This window comes from Astatotilapia calliptera, chromosome 13 (genome assembly GCF_964374335.1).
Source record: "Astatotilapia calliptera chromosome 13, fAstCal68.1, whole genome shotgun sequence".
NCBI lineage: Eukaryota > Metazoa > Chordata > Actinopteri > Cichliformes > Cichlidae > Astatotilapia > Astatotilapia calliptera.
Genome location: NC_137434.1, coordinates 32,351,737 through 32,369,204, shown reverse-complemented (window position 1 = coordinate 32,369,204; position 17,468 = coordinate 32,351,737).

Below are 17,468 nucleotides of genomic sequence, written 5' to 3'. Positions count from 1 at the left end.
AGGCTGGAAATTAGGGCCAAGTTGGCGGTTAATCCCTCAGGATTGACTGCAGGCTTGCAGTGTGTGTGTGTGTGTGTGTGTGTGTGTGTGTGTGTGTGTGTGTGTGTGTGTGTGTGTGTGTGTGTGTGTGTGTAAGAAGGTAAAAATGGTCAACTGGTTTTAAAAGCAATTAGAGGAATCTGCTTATCAGAGATAATTAAAGCAAATTTGGGCTGTTTTTAAATCCCTCTCTGTTCTCCTTCTTCTTCTCTTTTTTATTGTGGGTGTCACAGTTTGAGCAGATTACAGATTAAATCATCCGATGCGTTCATGCGCTCGTTAATGTGCTCGTGTTAAATTAGAGCAAACAAGCTCATTGCTCTCACTTCATCGGGACGCCCGAGTCTCCGACATTCGAGCGCCAAACAAAGTCAGAGGTCGTGTCCAAATTCATGGGCTGCATCCTCCTGAGGACCCGGCCTTTGCGGTCTACGTGGGCCGGGTCCTCAGGAGTCGGGAAGGCCGGAAGTAAACGGCTGTGAAATTGGACGGTCTCGCCTTCAGATTAGCGTCGCCGCTGTCTCGGTGGAGTTTAATAAACTCGCCGTCTGCTTCTTGCTATCTAAAATATAACCAGACACTGGCGTAAACTCTCGACCGTCTCACACTTCTGTTTAATCAGTTTTCTGTTTGACGTTTAGTCAGCTGTGTGAAAACCAAGGAGGAACCCACCCGATGGATTAATAAAGTTTTATCTAATCTAATAACTTTAATCTCAGCCAAACCAATTTACTCACGAACAAACAAAACACTGAAAAAAGCCCAACAATAACATTTTAGGTTGTCTAAGTGACTTATATATCACGTTTAACCCGAGCAGCGAAACTCCGCGGTGATCTGAAAATGATGTGCCGGGAGTTGTGCCGTTCTCGGCGGCTTCAGTGACCCTCGAGCTCCCGGCTAGCTGTCGAGCTGGTGGGTAGCAGACGCCTCCGAAAACGTCGAAGCACTTTTGCAAATATGCGATATCTTGATAAACCGAGCAGATATTTGATGTTTACACAACTACTTTCTCGCCTGAAAATATGTTAAACATTTATTTTGTGACCCAGAAAGAATAATAAGAGTAATATTAAAATTAAGCAGCGGCTGCCATTGTTGGAAACTGGAGTTTGGCTGGGCCACGCTATGAATTCTGGGCACGCTGGAGAGATTATATCTCTCGGTTGGCCTGGGAACGCCTTGGTGTTCCCCCGGATAAGCTGGAGGAGGTGGCTGAGGAGAGGGAGGTCTGGGCTTCTCTGCGTGGGCTGCTGCCCCCGTGACCTGGCCCTGGATAAGTGGAAGAAAATGGATGGACGTCAGTGTGACGCAGCCGTTATCGCCCAGAAATCATTTTTAAAAAATCAAATAAGAAACTAGAGAAACACGAGAGACGTACTGAAACAGAGCTGCACAGGTGAACCTTCACGTGCACGCCAAGAAGAGGAGGAGGAAGCTGATTGGATGAGCGGTGGAATTACTCAACCTCAGCTGAAAGTCTGTAGAGTCTGTACCTGATTACTGACGAGAGCTGAAACATCTGTGCACATCTGTGTCCAGGAGGAAAGGGGGAGACCCTGAACGCACCGCGGCGGCCTGCAGAGCCCACGAAACGTTCACAGACATCAGAGAGTTTATCTGCCTGCACTGTATTTGAGCTTACATGTGTTTGATTTTTACAAAACTTCACCAAATTACAATTTATGGGTTTTTGTGTTTCTTATTTTATTCGTTCAGTTATATTTAATAATTTTTTTATCCTTTAGTGTTTTGCTTTTTATTGGGTTGTTTTACCTTCAGTGTAATTATTTTTTCTGTCTTAGTGTTCAAATCTGGTTTTAACCTTTAACCTTTGTTGCTGTTTTAATGTTTATGTTTTGTTCATCATTTTATTTTGAGGTTTCATGGTTTTATTTGTGGAAACATCACCTTTGAAATCTGAGACGGCTGAGCAAAAACACGATGTTCTTCTTCTCTGCCGCTTTAATCAGCCGCTCACATTTGCAGGAAGATGAAGACAGAGCTCGGAGGGTTCATCAGGAGACGCCCATCTCGCCCCGCCGCTCACAAACAAGATGATAACAACAACGAGCAGAGGCGACACGGCTCGTTATCTTCTTTAATCTGAGGGCGCTCTTTGTTATCTCACTGATAACAAAACTGCAAAAACAACTGAGCATTCATGCGCCGGCCCTCGGCGTGCTGCAGCGGCGCCCGCTCTGACTCAGTGGATCTCTGTGGATCAGTGTGTCCTGAACCAGCTCAGACACAGACTGTATATAAAAGACGGACAGCGCTTCTGTGAAACGTGAACTTAAATCTGAGTTTGTCCTGACAGACGCGCAGCGCTGCAAACGTTTCTTATCAGAGCTTTTCAATATCGATGACGTGCAGCGGAGGAGGAAACAAAGGGGGAGGAGCTTCAGGAAGCGCAGCAGAGTGGCTCGCGCTGGGATATCCGTGCAGCAGGTGGTTTCTCCGTCTTCACCACGTTAAACCAAATTTTCATGGCTTCTGCTCGTGATGGCGGGGGGCGGGTTCGTTGATTATTTTGGCGCCAAGCCCCTCTGGGTGAAAGGAGGAGGCGGGTTTCCCCTGAGAGCGTGGACACGCCCACATAAAGGAGCAGCAGGAGCATCCATTTGTCAGGCTGCCGTAACCTCCACACACCAGCCTGACCTCTGACCTCTGCATCAACAGCAGCTAAACGCAACAATAAGACTGTGAGAGGCACAGCCCTGCAGAGCAGTCATCAGATTTTACTTTTGCATCATGCTTATCAGCCGGTGTGATGGAGAGGTCAGAGGTCAAAGCTGACCGTTTTCTACTCTGTGGTGTTGGCGGCGCTGACACGTGCTGACACGTGAGCGTCTGTGACTTTCATGAAGTCTCAGTTATCGTTTCAGCGTAAAGAAATAAACCAACAGTGGAATAATCTGATAACATCGCTTTCTAAACTGTAAACAGAGCGCTCCATTCTGAGGAACAAAAACAGCTAATCGTCTGAAGACAGCGCGCGGAGGCGTGGCCTGTGACCGCACCACAAAACACCTGAGAGCTGGGGCTGAGAGCACGCCGTAATTCTGTCTGCAGGAGGCGGCAGGACGGTGAGGTTAGCCAGGCTGAAGCACTGCGAGGAGGAAACCTGCACCAAAGAGCCGAGACAGCTTTATAGGCAGGAACGCAGCAAAGGGGAGGAGCTTCATGTCGAGCTGGGAGGAGCCCCAGCACACTGACACCGGCGCCGCCTCCTCTGAGAAACGTTCTTGATGTAACTGAACACACTTCCTGGACTCGCAGTGATGTCAGTAAGCCCGAGAGCTTCACAGCTGACCTCTGATCAGCGGTGACGCGACCAAAGCTGCGCGTTAATTACAGAAAGAACAAAATGATGAGGGATGGAGATAAAGTGATGAGAAGCTCAGAGAAATATTCAGACCTTAATCTGAAGATTATTTAGCGCTCGTAATCAATCAGTTTCCTCCGGCAAATCTTGGTAATCCACGCTGTTTGAAGAGTGAACATAAGTTTGTGCGGTGATGTTTAATCCAGCCTCAAACTGATGTTCTGCTTCAGTTTATAATCTGCACACAAAGAAGAAAGAGCGGAACAGAAAGCAGAGGAAGAAGAAGATGAAGAGGCGATTGAGGCTAAAATGGAAAAGATTAAATTATCTCATAATTCAGAGAAAAGCTTCCACAGCCGTCAGTAAAACCTCAGTTATGTTAACAATAAATCACAGCAAGGTGATTAAAGCCTGCACGCTCGCTAACATCCAGCAGGGAGTGCATAGAAGTGTGTAAGGAAACGAGATGACCTCTGACCTTAGTAAACTGTGTCCTGATTGGTTTCTGCTCCAGCGTGCCTTCTGCTGCTCGTCTCTGCACTCCAGGGCTGTGTCCCAATTCAGAGGGTCGCACGCTTGAAGTACGCATTTCAATGCGATTACGTCACAGCGACGCGACGACGGCTGTCTCAATTCAAAGTGTACTTCAAATGTGGCGTCAATTTCCCCAAATATCAAGCGTGGTCCGGTGCACGCTTCGTGGTCCCATATATCCCACAATCCATAGCGCGGCGGTGGGTGTGGATAATTTTGCCGCAAAATCCGGCAGAAGGGAGCGGCCGAAGAGTGAACTGTCAAAAGTACTGAATATGATGTCACTTATTTATGTGCGAAAGTTTAATAACGAAGAACATTAAAACATTACTGTTGGCCACATGTCGGCAAAGTTACAAACATTAGTGACGTTTGTACTTTCAGCGTTAACTTGGTTTTAAAGCCTTTACATATATATATGTTTGTGAAGGACTTCTAGGAAAGTTTAACATAACTGTCTGTCCTGAATCAGTCTTATTAGGTAATGTTCAAATAATGTGATCATCCCAGTGTTTCCAGTGTGGGAGAAAGTACTCAGAGTACTCAGGGCCTTCAAGTTACACACTATGAAAGGCAGCAACAAGTTTAATGTTCAGAAACCTAAAGTCTGTATCAGCAGCAGAATGGAGCTAAAATAAATATTGGTTTCAGTTCTATGAAGCTTTGAGTATTTTGGATCAGTAGCTGCTGTGTTTGTTGCATCATATTGCTGTAACTGTTTATATGCTTTATATATTCTGAGCTAAGTTGATCTATAGTGTTACATCATATTCTATAAGGATGTTATGTGTTTGTAGACTTTCTGCCCAGTTTGACCCATTTAGCAGACGTCAGCCTGTTTAAGGCTCTGATGTCTATTCTGTGTGACTTACAGCAGTTATGACATGGTCTGATTTTCTCACCCAATACAGGAATATTTCATATATCAGTCGACTCTTCATTCTATCAGACACAGTTATCACAGCTCCTACATTTGCTTTTTACACATATATGTAAGCACTGAGCCAAATTTAGTGATGCCAACATATTAAAAGAACAATATTTGTCTCTTATATATAATACATCTGTATATACACTGTCACAGATACTTGTCTTTGAGTGAAGATTTAAGGTGAGGAAATATAAATAACTGCAACTTGAATCTTTGAATCTTTGACACAGAGTTCAAGCTCACTGCTGTGATATATCATAATAATCTGACAATAAATATAACATTGTCCATATTATATTTACATTACACAGTGAGATGACTTTAGTCTCATGAACAACATGAACTAATTGTTATTTACTAGCTAATCTTAAATGACTGTTCAGCACAGAAATGAAGCCCAACAATCATGTTTACAGTCCTGTGGTCTCAGCCTCAGATACTCAGCTAAAGTGATGTCATGACAAAAATGAATGACCAACAAAACATTTTTTCTCCTTCATTTCTGTCACACAAAGCTGTATGTAACGTTTCTCGCGGTTAGTATCATGGTTGCTAGGCAACCTGAACAGCGCAACGAAGGCCAGACCGTCCCATTTCACAAGCCTCTCACCTCCGCACTTCTCGTACTTATAGTACGCACCGTACGTAGTGCGCGTACTTCAAGCGTGCAGACCCTGGATTGGGACACAGCCTCTGTCCATCTTTTTAATATCCTCCTCTTTATCAGGTGTTCCTGACTCCTCCCAGAAGGGGGCGTGATCACCTCACCGGCACACCTGTTTCCCATCTTCATCTCGGTCCTCCTCTCTCCTCCTCGCTGGACCGCGAAGCTTCAAAGAGTCAAGTGCCGCTTTGTTACCTGCCTGCTCACCTGTGCCACGTACTGGCCTCACCCACCTTCAAACCTGCAGAAATCAGAGCATGCTGAGAAACTTACCTGCACCCGTGTTTGTGAAACTGTCATGTAACGGGCTAAACACAAAAACAGGAAACTAGAAACCACGAATGAGGAACTAAGACACTGGGAAACTAAGCTAGGAGCGTGGACGACACGTGGGCTTAAATACACAGAGGAAGGAGAACCCCGCGGGGAACACAGCTGGGAGAGATCAAACACAACGAGACGGGGAGGAAGCCAAACTGAATGCACTGACACGGGACGCGAGACTGTCAAAGTAAAACAGGAGGCAAAGAGACATGACTGACAGAAGGTGCACGAACACAGAGACGAGACTGAAACATGAAGAAGACTCACCTGTGCTAACACCTGTGGAACCAACAGCCACTCACCCGAGCCTGCAACCACACAGCCGTAGCTGGACGTGGTCGTGTGGAGGACTCCTTTCAACTGCTGCCAGTACTCACCTGTTGTTCACCTGAAAGTCTTCATTAAACTGTGACGTCGTTGTTCGTCTTCAAAACGGAGGTTAGCGTCAATAAAAATCCAGAAAAACGACAAATCCAAAAGACGAGGAAAAACAGGCTGACGGCAACAGGGGGACAAAAGACAGGCAGGAAGTAAAACAAGCCCGAGCACACAAAGTAAAGAGGAAATGACTGAAACAGAGACAATAGTGCTCTCAGTCTGAGAGTTCAGGGCCAGTACACAGATACCGATATTTTCACCCCATAAAGGAAGCTTACGTATGGGAAAGAGCTGTGTCCTGATTTGTGGGAGAAAATCATTAACTTGCACATTCTCATCACATTTTAATGACCAGTGTGATTTCCACAATAATGAGTTAATACAATAAAACAGCTTTCAGCTTTTATTTTGAAACTCTGTCTCAGCTTGTGTGAATGAAACAGCACAGACAGGTTCACACACTGAACTTAGAAGATAGAAACAAAGTATTGATCTCCTTGTACCGGCATCGATCAGATACCGTTACCAGTGTTGGTATTGATGATATCGATATTTGGATGGAGCCGCCTGCGTCTGATGGACTCAGAGGGGAAAACTAGGAGACGTTTTATCCGTTTTCTCTGGTTGAAATCGAGTCTGCTGAACACAACTGCAAACGTTCACCTGCACCCACTTTACTCCGAGGAGGCCGGGAATGAAAGCAGACCATCACCAGAAGCAGCTCAAAGGTTTCCGGCTGCCGTGCTGTCTCACGGGGAGTTAATGGGACCAATTAAAGCGGCAGCTGTGATGAAATTAAGGGCGGCTGGCTGCTGGTGCGTGGGCTCGGCCGGCCGCGGCCTGTAAGCGATAGCAGTAATTCAGGCGGCAGACGGCTGCAGCTCCCCGCGGTTTTTGTTGTTCATTGTTGTTGCAGCTCCATTGTTTACTGCCGGCAACGGCAGCAATAGTCTGGCCACACGTCGGCACCCCTCCCTCGCCCCCGCCACCCTCCACAGCCCTCTGTGTCCCACTAATTATTCATAAATGCACATTTATGCAAATAGATTAACCTAATTCAGTGATGTAAACAGCGCCTGGGTCGGGATTAAAGTTTTCAAATTAGACTGGAGTCTGTGTCTGGAGCTCTGAACCATATTCTCTTATATGAGGCCTGCAACCCCCGACACACACACACACACACACACACACACACACACACACACACACACACACACACACACACACACACACACACACACACACGGCCTCATTTGCATTCTGTAATCTCGGCCCTAAAGTGCATGAGGCCAAGCCAGACCAACAGCAGCATCCAGAGAAAGCTCCAGTCTGTCTGCTGCCATTAGCTTTAATGGCTAATGATTAAAAAATTTAATACTGTGCGGAGACTCGCTGCGTCTGGCCTGTTTCTTTAGCCACCCGCCTCAGGCATCACGCCACCTCGGACACCTGATGCCAACGCGTGCCGTCTCACTCAGTAAGCTAAATGCATTATGCTAATTTAAAAGCTTGACCTGAATGAGCGATTAAATGTCATAGAGCTTTTGTTTTCTTTGCTTTCTGAATACAATTAGCCAGTTCTGCTCGGCCTGTCCCAGGAAGCTGGTGGCCAGTGAGACAGGAAGTGACAAAAGCACCTTCATGTTTACCTGCAGGAGCGCCAAAGAGGCTGCTGGCATTCCCTCTGCAGATTTACAGGAGATGGACACTGATGTGATCAACCTCTAACCCTGAGTCCTGGTGACCCTTCATTTCTAACCTCAACCCTAATCCTGACCTCAGCCTTCAGCTCGCCGTGTTGTGGGTCTACGCCTCCTTCAGAAGGTCAGGGTGTAGTTTACATCTATTCGTGTTGCCTTTAAAGGAAGTCATCACTGGTCTGAGGTAAAGATGTTGTCCTGAGAATATTAAGATAAGATAAGATAACCTTTATTAGTCCCACACGTGGGAAATTTGTTTTGTCACAGCAGGAAGTGGACAGTGCAAAAGTTATGAGGCAAAAATTAGAATACAATAAGAATAAATACAGTACAGAATAGAATAAAATAAAATACTACATACAGTAGAATGAATAGAATAAAATATACAATAGGATAACAATAGAATACAAATGCTTAATACAACTGAGTAAAAATACAACTTTGTCAGAGGGTTTTGCACTTAATCTTATTGCACATGTGGATGTGTTTGATCAGTTAAAGTCTTTGTTGTGGAGTCTGACAGCAGTGGGGAGGAAAGACCTGCGAAATCTCTCCGTCCCACACCGTGGGTGCCGCAGTCTCCCACTGAAGGAGCTGCTCAGTGCTGTCACAGTCTGCTGCATGGGGTGGGAGATGTTGTCCAACAGGGATGACAGCTTAGCCGCCGTTCTCCTGTCACTCACCACCTCCACTGGGTCCAGAGGGCAGAACAGAGCTGGCCCTGCGGATCAGCCTGTTCAGTCTCTTCCTGTCCCCGGCAGAGATGCTGCCGCCCCAGCAGACCACAGAGTAAAGGAAGGCTGAGGCCACCACAGAGTCATAGAAGGTCTTCAGGAGTGGGCCCTCCACTCCAAACGACCTGAGTCTCCGCAGCAGGTACAGCCTGCTCTGCCCTTTCCTGTAGAGGGCGTCTGAGTTATGAGTCCAGTCCAGTCTGTTGTTCAGATGAACACCAAGGTACCTGTAGCTGTCCACAGCCTCGATGTTCATACCCTGGATGTTCAGTGGTTGCAGTGGAGAATGTTTGTGCCTGCGGAAGTCTACCACCAGCTCCTTGGTTTTACTGAAGGTTTTTAAAAAACAGTTAAAAACTCTTCTGTTCAAACAAGCCTTTTGTTGATCTACATATTTTATTTTTATTTTTTTTACATTATTTACATTTGATCTTTTACATTGTATATAATGTCTATTGATTTTATTGTTTATTTTAATATTTTAATATTTGTGTACAGCGCTTTGTGATTGCCTGTCTGCGAAAAGCGCTTAATAAATAGAGTTTACTTACTTACTTTAAGTTTACTGGTGTTGATCTGGAGGTAGTTCAGCTGGCACCAGTCCACAAAGCCTTGAGTCAGTCCTCTGTACTCCTTGTCGTCCCCATCAGTGATGAGGTGACTATTGCAGAGTCATCAGAGAACTGTCACGGCGGGGTGCGCCGATGTGTGTGGAAACAGGACCCAAAAGCAGATGATGACGAGTAGTTGAAAGTTTGAGCAGAAAAGTGATCCTTTATTAGATGACGGCAGGAGTAAACCAGGAAACCAAAGTAAACTGACAAAACACTAAGAAACAAAACACTAAACGGTACTGAGACCAAAACCTAAACTATGACTGTGATGGAAAATAACCAGCAAATACTATGACTAAGACTAATGATGAATAACAGATGAAAACCATAACTAAGACCGAGGTCAAAATAAACAGAACCAGGCTAGAACTAGGGCAGAATAAACAGACGACCCGACAATGGCATGAAGAAAACAAAAGGCTTAAATACAGACATGAGGTGATCAGGGGAAGTGGAAACATATGGGGAAACAGCTGACAGCCATAAACCTAATGACAGGACCAGGAGAGAAAAGCTAAATACAATTAACAGAGAACACATGACATTGTCAGAATAAAACAGGAAATACTAAAACTAAACATGACAACACAACTTAACAGACCTAATACGTGATGAATAAATACCAAACCCCAAAACATAGAAAACCCAGGAACAATAACCAATAACTGCCTAAACTAAAGGCAAAATAGGAAATAACACAAAAACTAATAACATATCAAAAAATACAAAGAAAACTCAGAGTGCTGGGTCGGAGACCCAGCCTGTGACAGAGCCCCCCCATTAAGGGCGGATTCCAGACGCCCGAAAACACCCAGAAAACAAACACAAAACCACAACAACCCACCCAGGGCGGGCGGAGGGGGACCAGGAAGGAGGGCTGGAAACAAAACCAAAAACAAAGCACCAGAAGCACACCGGCCAAAAACAACAAGGACACAAGAGTCTGAGACCCAGCTTCAGGAGGGCGACCATGAACCCGGCAGAACAGGAGCGAATGGCGAAGCGGTTCAGGCGGCCACCCCGGAGGTCGACAGCAAAACAAAACAGAGGACAAAAGTTCGGGAGGCCGACCAGGAGGCCAACGGTCCAGCAGTCCAAAATCCCGGAGTTCCGGGGGCCAACCCGAAGGTCGAGAGCACAGCAGGTCAGAGATCAAAAGGTCAGGGGGCCGACCAGGAGGCCAACGGTCCAGCAGTCCAAAATCCCGGAGTTCCGGGGGCCGACCCGAAGGTCAAGAGCACAGCAGGTCAGAGATCAAAAGGTCAGGGGGCCGACCAGGAGGCCAACGGTCCAGCAGTCCAAAATCCCGGAGTTCCGGGGGCCGACCCGGAGGCCGAGAGCACAGCAGGCCAGAGATCAAAAGTTCAGGGGGCCGACCCGGACGGCAATGATGTCCAGCAGACGGCCCGGAAAGCGGCCGGCGATCCCGAGGGGCAAAATGAGGCTTGGGCGATAGCAACACAACCGCAGAACCAGGCGAGGCTGACACAGAAACTGAGGCCGAAGCTGGACCAGGCGGAGGCGAAGCAAGAACAAAAGCCAAGGCTGGAACTGACGATAGCGACACAGGCGCCGAGGCCGGGTCAGGCGAAACACAGGCCGAAGCCGGACCAGACGAACCAGAAGCAGAAGCCGAGGCCGGACCAGGCGAGGCAGAAGCAGGGGCCGGACCAGGCGAGACAGCAGCAGGGGCCGGACCAGGCGAGACAGCAACTGAGACTAAGGCCGGACCAGGCGAAGCACAGGCCGAAGCTGGCGAGGATGATGAAGCTGCGGCTGGCGAGGATGATGAAGCTGCGGCAGGAGAGGATGATGAAGCTGCGGCAGGAGAGGATGATGAAGATGCGGCAGGAGAGGATGATGAAGCTGCGGCAGGAGAGGATGATGAGGCTGCGGCAGGAGAGGATGATGAAGCTGCGGCAGGAGAGGATGATGAAGCTGCGGCAGGAGGCTGGACGGGCTCCTTGGGCCCTCCAGCTGATGAGGCAGAAGGCTGTGTAAGTTGCAGCCACACACAGTCTATAGTGGGCGACATGAGTTTGTATGAGTTCTCAGACTGAGGTGTGGCAGAACCAGGTGAGGCGTCGTCCTCAGGTTGAGGCGCAGAAGCAGCAAGCGGTAGCGCGGCAGGTGGTGGTCCTGCAGGCGGCGGCACGGGAGCCGCAGATGGTGGCGCTGCAACCACAGGTGGTGGCTGGGCGGGCTCCTCGGGCCCCCCAGCTGACGTGGTAGGAGGTTGTGTAAATTGAAGCCACACACAGTCTAAAGTGGGTGGAATGAGTTTATACAAGTTCTCAGACTGAGGTATAGCAGAACTAGGCGAGGTGTCGTCCTCAGGCTTAGTCGCAAAAGCAGCAGGCAGTAGCGCAGCAGGTGGTGGTCCTGCAGGTGGCGATACGGCAGCCGCAAGTGATGAAGCAGAAGGTGGCCGGACGGGCCCCTCGGGCCCTCCAGCTGACGAGGCATGAAGCTGGCTGGGTTCTCCTGAACCTCCAGCAGACGAAGCATGAAGCTGGCTGGGTTCTCCTGAACCTCCAGCAGACGAAGCATGAAGCTGGCTGGGTTCTCCTGAACCTCCAGCAGACGAAGCATGAAGCTGGCTGGGTTCTCCTGAACCTCCAGCTGACGAGGCATGAAGCTGGCTGGGTTCTCCTGAACCTCCAGCAGACGAAGCATGAAGCTGGCTGGGTTCTCCCGAACCTCCAGCAGACGAAGCATGAAGCTGGCTGGGTTCTCCCGAACCTCCAGCAAACGAGACGTGAGGCTCCCCGGGCCCTCCAGCTGACACTGAAATAGGCTGCACAAGCTGCACCTCCGGCTCCAAACCGGCCTGGATAGCAGTCCCACAGCAACTTAGCTGAGCCTGATGGCTAGCATTTCCAGTGAAAACAGTCTCATCATAGCCGGGCTCATGACCCGGAAAGGCAGTGTCCGTTCCAATAATCTCCGGAGAAAAAACATGAGGAGCCAAGATATAGTCACTCACTTGTGTTCGTGGTGTGGAGCGTCGATGGCGCGCAAGCCGCTTTTTCTTGAAAGTGGAAGACGGCGGTGCAATAGGCGGAAGTCCCTGGTAACTCCGAGGTCCCCCGAGAGCCAGTCGAGAACCCCGGAAAGAGGGCTCGTGCTCCGGAATGAGCCATGGCTTCCACCGGAGCTCCTCCTCCAATAGAGCGCAGTATATCAACTGACGCTCGTCGTGATCTAAATCAACGGTGTCCAGCTGGACCATGGCAGGAGTATGGCGAGACTGTGATGAGGGCGTGGAAACTGGTGAGCTGAGAGGTGGTGACGCTGTGGCGAATCTCAGCGAACCGACACGAACACACTCAGGTTCCGGAGGCAGCAATGGAGATGACTGATTGTGGGGTTGTTGTGACTGGTGGGTGCTGGAAGCCATTTCCTGACTCGACAGTTCCTGGGCCTGCAGCATCTCCTTTATCCTGGTAAAGGCAGCAACTATGGCAGGTGAGTCCGGGAGCTGGAGAAGGCGGGGATCCCTCTCCATAATAGCTTCAGCAACGTTAACCATCACCAGCTTGCTCTTCAAATCGGGCGCTGTAAAGATGCGGTCGAGGATCGCTTGGATACGAGCCGTCTCCTCCAGACACTCGACGAGAGCTGCATCCGCTGGGTCCATACTGGTCGGGTCGTTCTGTCACGGCGGGGTGTGCCGATGTGTGTGGAAACAGGACCCAAAAGCAGATGATGACGAGTAGTTGAAAGTTTGAGCAGAAAAGTGATCCTTTATTAGATGACGGCAGGAGTAAACCAGGAAACCAAAGTAAACTGACAAAACACTAAGAAACAAAACACTAAACGGTACTGAGACCAAAACCTAAACTATGACTGTGATGGAAAATAACCAGCAAATACTATGACTAAGACTAATGATGAATAACAGATGAAAACCATAACTAAGACCGAGGTCAAAATAAACAGAACCAGGCTAGAACTAGGGCAGAATAAACAGACGACCCGACAATGGCATGAAGAAAACAAAAGGCTTAAATACAGACATGAGGTGATCAGGGGAAGTGGAAACATATGGGGAAACAGCTGACAGCCATAAACCTAATGACAGGACCAGGAGAGAAAAGCTAAATACAATTAACAGAGAACACATGACATTGTCAGAATAAAACAGGAAATACTAAAACTAAACATGACAACACAACTTAACAGACCTAATACGTGATGAATAAATACCAAACCCCAAAACATAGAAAACCCAGGAACAATAACCAATAACTGCCTAAACTAAAGGCAAAATAGGAAATAACACAAAAACTAATAACATATCAAAAAATACAAAGAAAACTCAGAGTGCTGGGTCGGAGACCCAGCCTGTGACAAGAACTTCTGCAGGAAGCACTGGGTGGAGTTGTGGGAGACGTCTGCAGTGTAGATGGTGAAGAGGAACGGAGCCCCTGTGGGGCCCCCGTACTGCAGACGACCCTGTCCGACACACAGCCCTGAGTCCTCACATACTGCAGTCGGTCGGTGAGGTAGTCCAAAATCCATGTAGTGAGGTGATGGTCCACTCCTGAGTTCTCCAGCTTGTCCTTCAGAACCGAGGGAAGAATAGTGTTGAAGGCACTGGAGAAATCAAAGAACATGATTCTCACAGTGCTTCCAGCGGTCTCCAGGTGAGCGAGGGAACGATGTAGGAGGTGAATGACGGCATCATCCACTCCAATTCCAATGGTAGGCAAACTGAAGTGGGTCCAGTGATGAGCTCACCAGGCGCCGAAGCTGAGCCAGCCTCAGGCTCAGGTTGAAGAGGTGCTCCATCACCCCACACAGTTGGTCCGCGCAGGACCTGACGACCCTCGAGTTGATGCCATCTGGACCCGCTGCCTTCTTGCCATTAATCCTCCTCAGTTCCCTCCTAACCTGGGTGGTTGAGAGAGACAGGCTGGAGCCTTGTGTTGAGTGTGTATTGGATGCTGTTGTTGGGGGTGGGGAGGAGTGAGCAGGGTGAATAGAGGAGGTGTGAAGTGTCTGAGGTGGAGCAGCAGCAGTGGGGGTGGGTGAGTCTGCAGCCGATGTTGCAGACTGCCTCATGGCTGAGTCAAATCTGTTGAAGAAATGATTCAGTTCATTTGCCCACCTCACATCCCTCCCAGGCAGAGAGTTCTGCTGTTTGTGGCCTGAGATGGTTCTGAGGCCTCTCCAGACTTCACCAACGTTGTTTTGCTGAAGCTGGTTCTCCATCTTCTGCCTGTAGCTCTCCTTCCCATTCCTTATCAGTCCCCTCAGCTCTCTCTGCACCCTTTTCAAATCCTCTTTGTCTTTGGATTTGAAGGCCCTCCTCTTCTGCTTGAGGACGGCTTTCATTTCTGGGGTAATCCAAGGTTTGTTGTTGGAGAAACACCGTACAGTCCTGGTAGGTACAGTGTTATCCACACAGAAGTTTATATAGTCAGTAATGCATGTAGTAAGGCTGTCGATGTCCTCTCCGTGGTCGTCACACATCACCTCCCACACAGTCGACTCAAAACAATCCTTAAGAGCGTCCTCGCTCTCCTCCGACCATCTCTGCACTGTGCGGGTGGCTGGTGGCTCCCTGCGCACTAAGGGCTCATACACAGGGACAAGGTGCACCAGGTTGTGGTCAGATTTGCCCAGGGGAGGGAGAGGTGATGAACTGTATGCCTCTTCTGCATTGGCATACAGTAAGTCCAGTGTTCTATTGTCTCTGGTTGGGCAGGTCACATACTGGGTGAAGGTGGGCAGTGTAGAGTCCAGTGAGGCATGATTGAAGCCCCCTGATATTATGAGAAGGGCTCTTGGAGATTGTGTTTGCAGTCTGCTGACCACAGAGTGGAGAGAGTCACAGGCTGCATCCGCGTTGGCCGAGGGGGGGACATACGCTGTTATCGCGATAACATGCGAGAATTCCCGGGGCAGGTAGTACGGACGCATGCTAACGGCTAACAGCTCAATGTCTCTGCTGCAGAGTTGCTCTTTTACAGTGATGTGCCCAGGGTTACACCATCTGTCATCTCAAACAGATGTGACATAGAGATGTTTCAATAAAGTTTCATATGGTTTATTAAGCTACAGCTGTACAGATGAAGTACATCAATACAAAAATTCACACGATAAAAACAATCAATTGCATGTATATAGGAAACGTGCCTGTCAGTGATCGAGCTCATTGTGTGTCCTCAATGTTATAGATGTACGCCAGAGTAACACAGGCCTAAAGTATTCATTAAGGTCACATAAATATAATTCCATATGAAGCAATGTTTAATTATTACTTATATATAAATATATGAAAAAGATTATTTTCACAAAGCTGAGAGATTTGGTGGGTGTTAACCACAGAGTCTTCGGCTTCTGTAAACATGTTGTTTTGGTTTATGACCTGTGTATTGTATATGAGTGTACACGTGTCTATAGTTAAACATGTGCAAGTATTCATATCGATAATCTGAGGTACAAATGGAGTAAAGTTTATGTGATGCAGGTATTCTCCATGTGTTGAAGTACTCGCTGTACTGTAAACACGAGCTCAGTCTGTGGGCTCTGTAGGCTCCAGGTTCATCTCTTCTCCTGGATTAAGTCTGATTGTAATTTTCTCTCAGGTCAGATGTTAATTAATTAATTATCGGGCATAATTGTGATGTGTGTGGTCGCTCACACTCTGCTCCACCATGTGGCTGCCCCCTCCGTTTCACCCTCCCTTCCCACCATCTTCACCCCTCCCCATCCCTTTCTTTGCATGCCTCACTCTCCTCCTCCATCTGTCCTTCCTTTTCCCTCCCTGATCCTTTTTCTCCTCCAGTTTCCACCCATGCTGGGATAACTGGGAAGGAGGGAATTCCAGGACTCACAGACGAAGGCCTCAGTCAGACCTTCGTCAGCCATTCTCCATCATCTTCACACCTGTTAGTAAGAAAAAGCACTGAGTTTTTTTGAAACATTTATTAATATTTGACGGTGTTTGGTTGTTGCAATTTCTTAATATTTTCAGGCATTTTTAAAATATTTTATTCTGATCTTATGAAATATTGAATTATGAATTAGTTATAGTACATAAATAGTTACGTTAATACTGTGAAATCATATACATATGAATTATAATGAGCTGACTGAGGAAGTGTGTGTGTGTGTGTGTGTGTGTGTGTGTGTGTGTGTGTGTGTGTGTGTGTGTGTGTGTGTGTGTGTGTGTGTGCCTGTTAACAAGAGGAAAGTGTGCTGGGATTAACACAATGAAGCTAAGAACAGATTGGAGGACAGAATGAGAATCAAATCGGTTTCAAAATGACAAATATTAATAAACAGTTGAGGATGTTCACCTTCACACAGACTCTGTGTTTCAGCTTTGGACCTAGAACAAACTATGTTCAGAGTAGAGGACGTAGCATGACAGATTCCTGCTAATGATTGATCAGCAACATGCAAATGAGAGCCTAAAACTGAAGCTCCGCCTCCTCAGGTGGTCTGTTAGTACAGTGACCTCACAGCGGCTATATTATTGGTCACGTGATGTCATTAAAAATGCTCCAAAAGGCTCCAACAGAACAAACACTGTCGAGAGGTCCAGTTCAGGTGACCCTACCAGCTGTGTCACCATTCACCTTTCATTCAAAGAGGCCACGCCCCTAATAATGCAAACTTCAAACAGGTGAGCTATAAGTAAATCCTCCCTCTGTACAGGTGTTATGAAGCAGGAGATTATCTACAGAGGCTGCACCTGTGGACATCAGCCTGTAAACATGCTTGTCTATGGTAACGGACTCACTGCTGCCTCTGCTGGACGCCAGGTAAACTGCAGAAAAAAACTCCTGCTTCTTCTAATTGGCTTCGAACTCTGAAGCAAATCAAAAGTATTTTAACAACTGAGGCGGGGTCAGAGGTCAGGTTTGGGGATTTTATTTATTGCTGATGTGAAGACAAAACGATATGGCTCATGTTCAGTGCTGAATATGAGATAATCCACAAACAAATAGTGATGTGCAGACCTCCATCTTGGTCTTCAAAGCAGGTTTCAGGGCACTGCATCCATGCATCCATCATCCATCCATCCATCCATCCATGCATCCATGCATCCATCCATCCATCCATCCATCCATCCATCCATCCATCCATGCATCCATCATCCATCCATGCATCCATCCATGCATGCATGCATGCATCCATCCATCCATCCATCCATCCATCCATCCATCCATCCATCCATCCATCCATCATCCATCCATGCATCCATC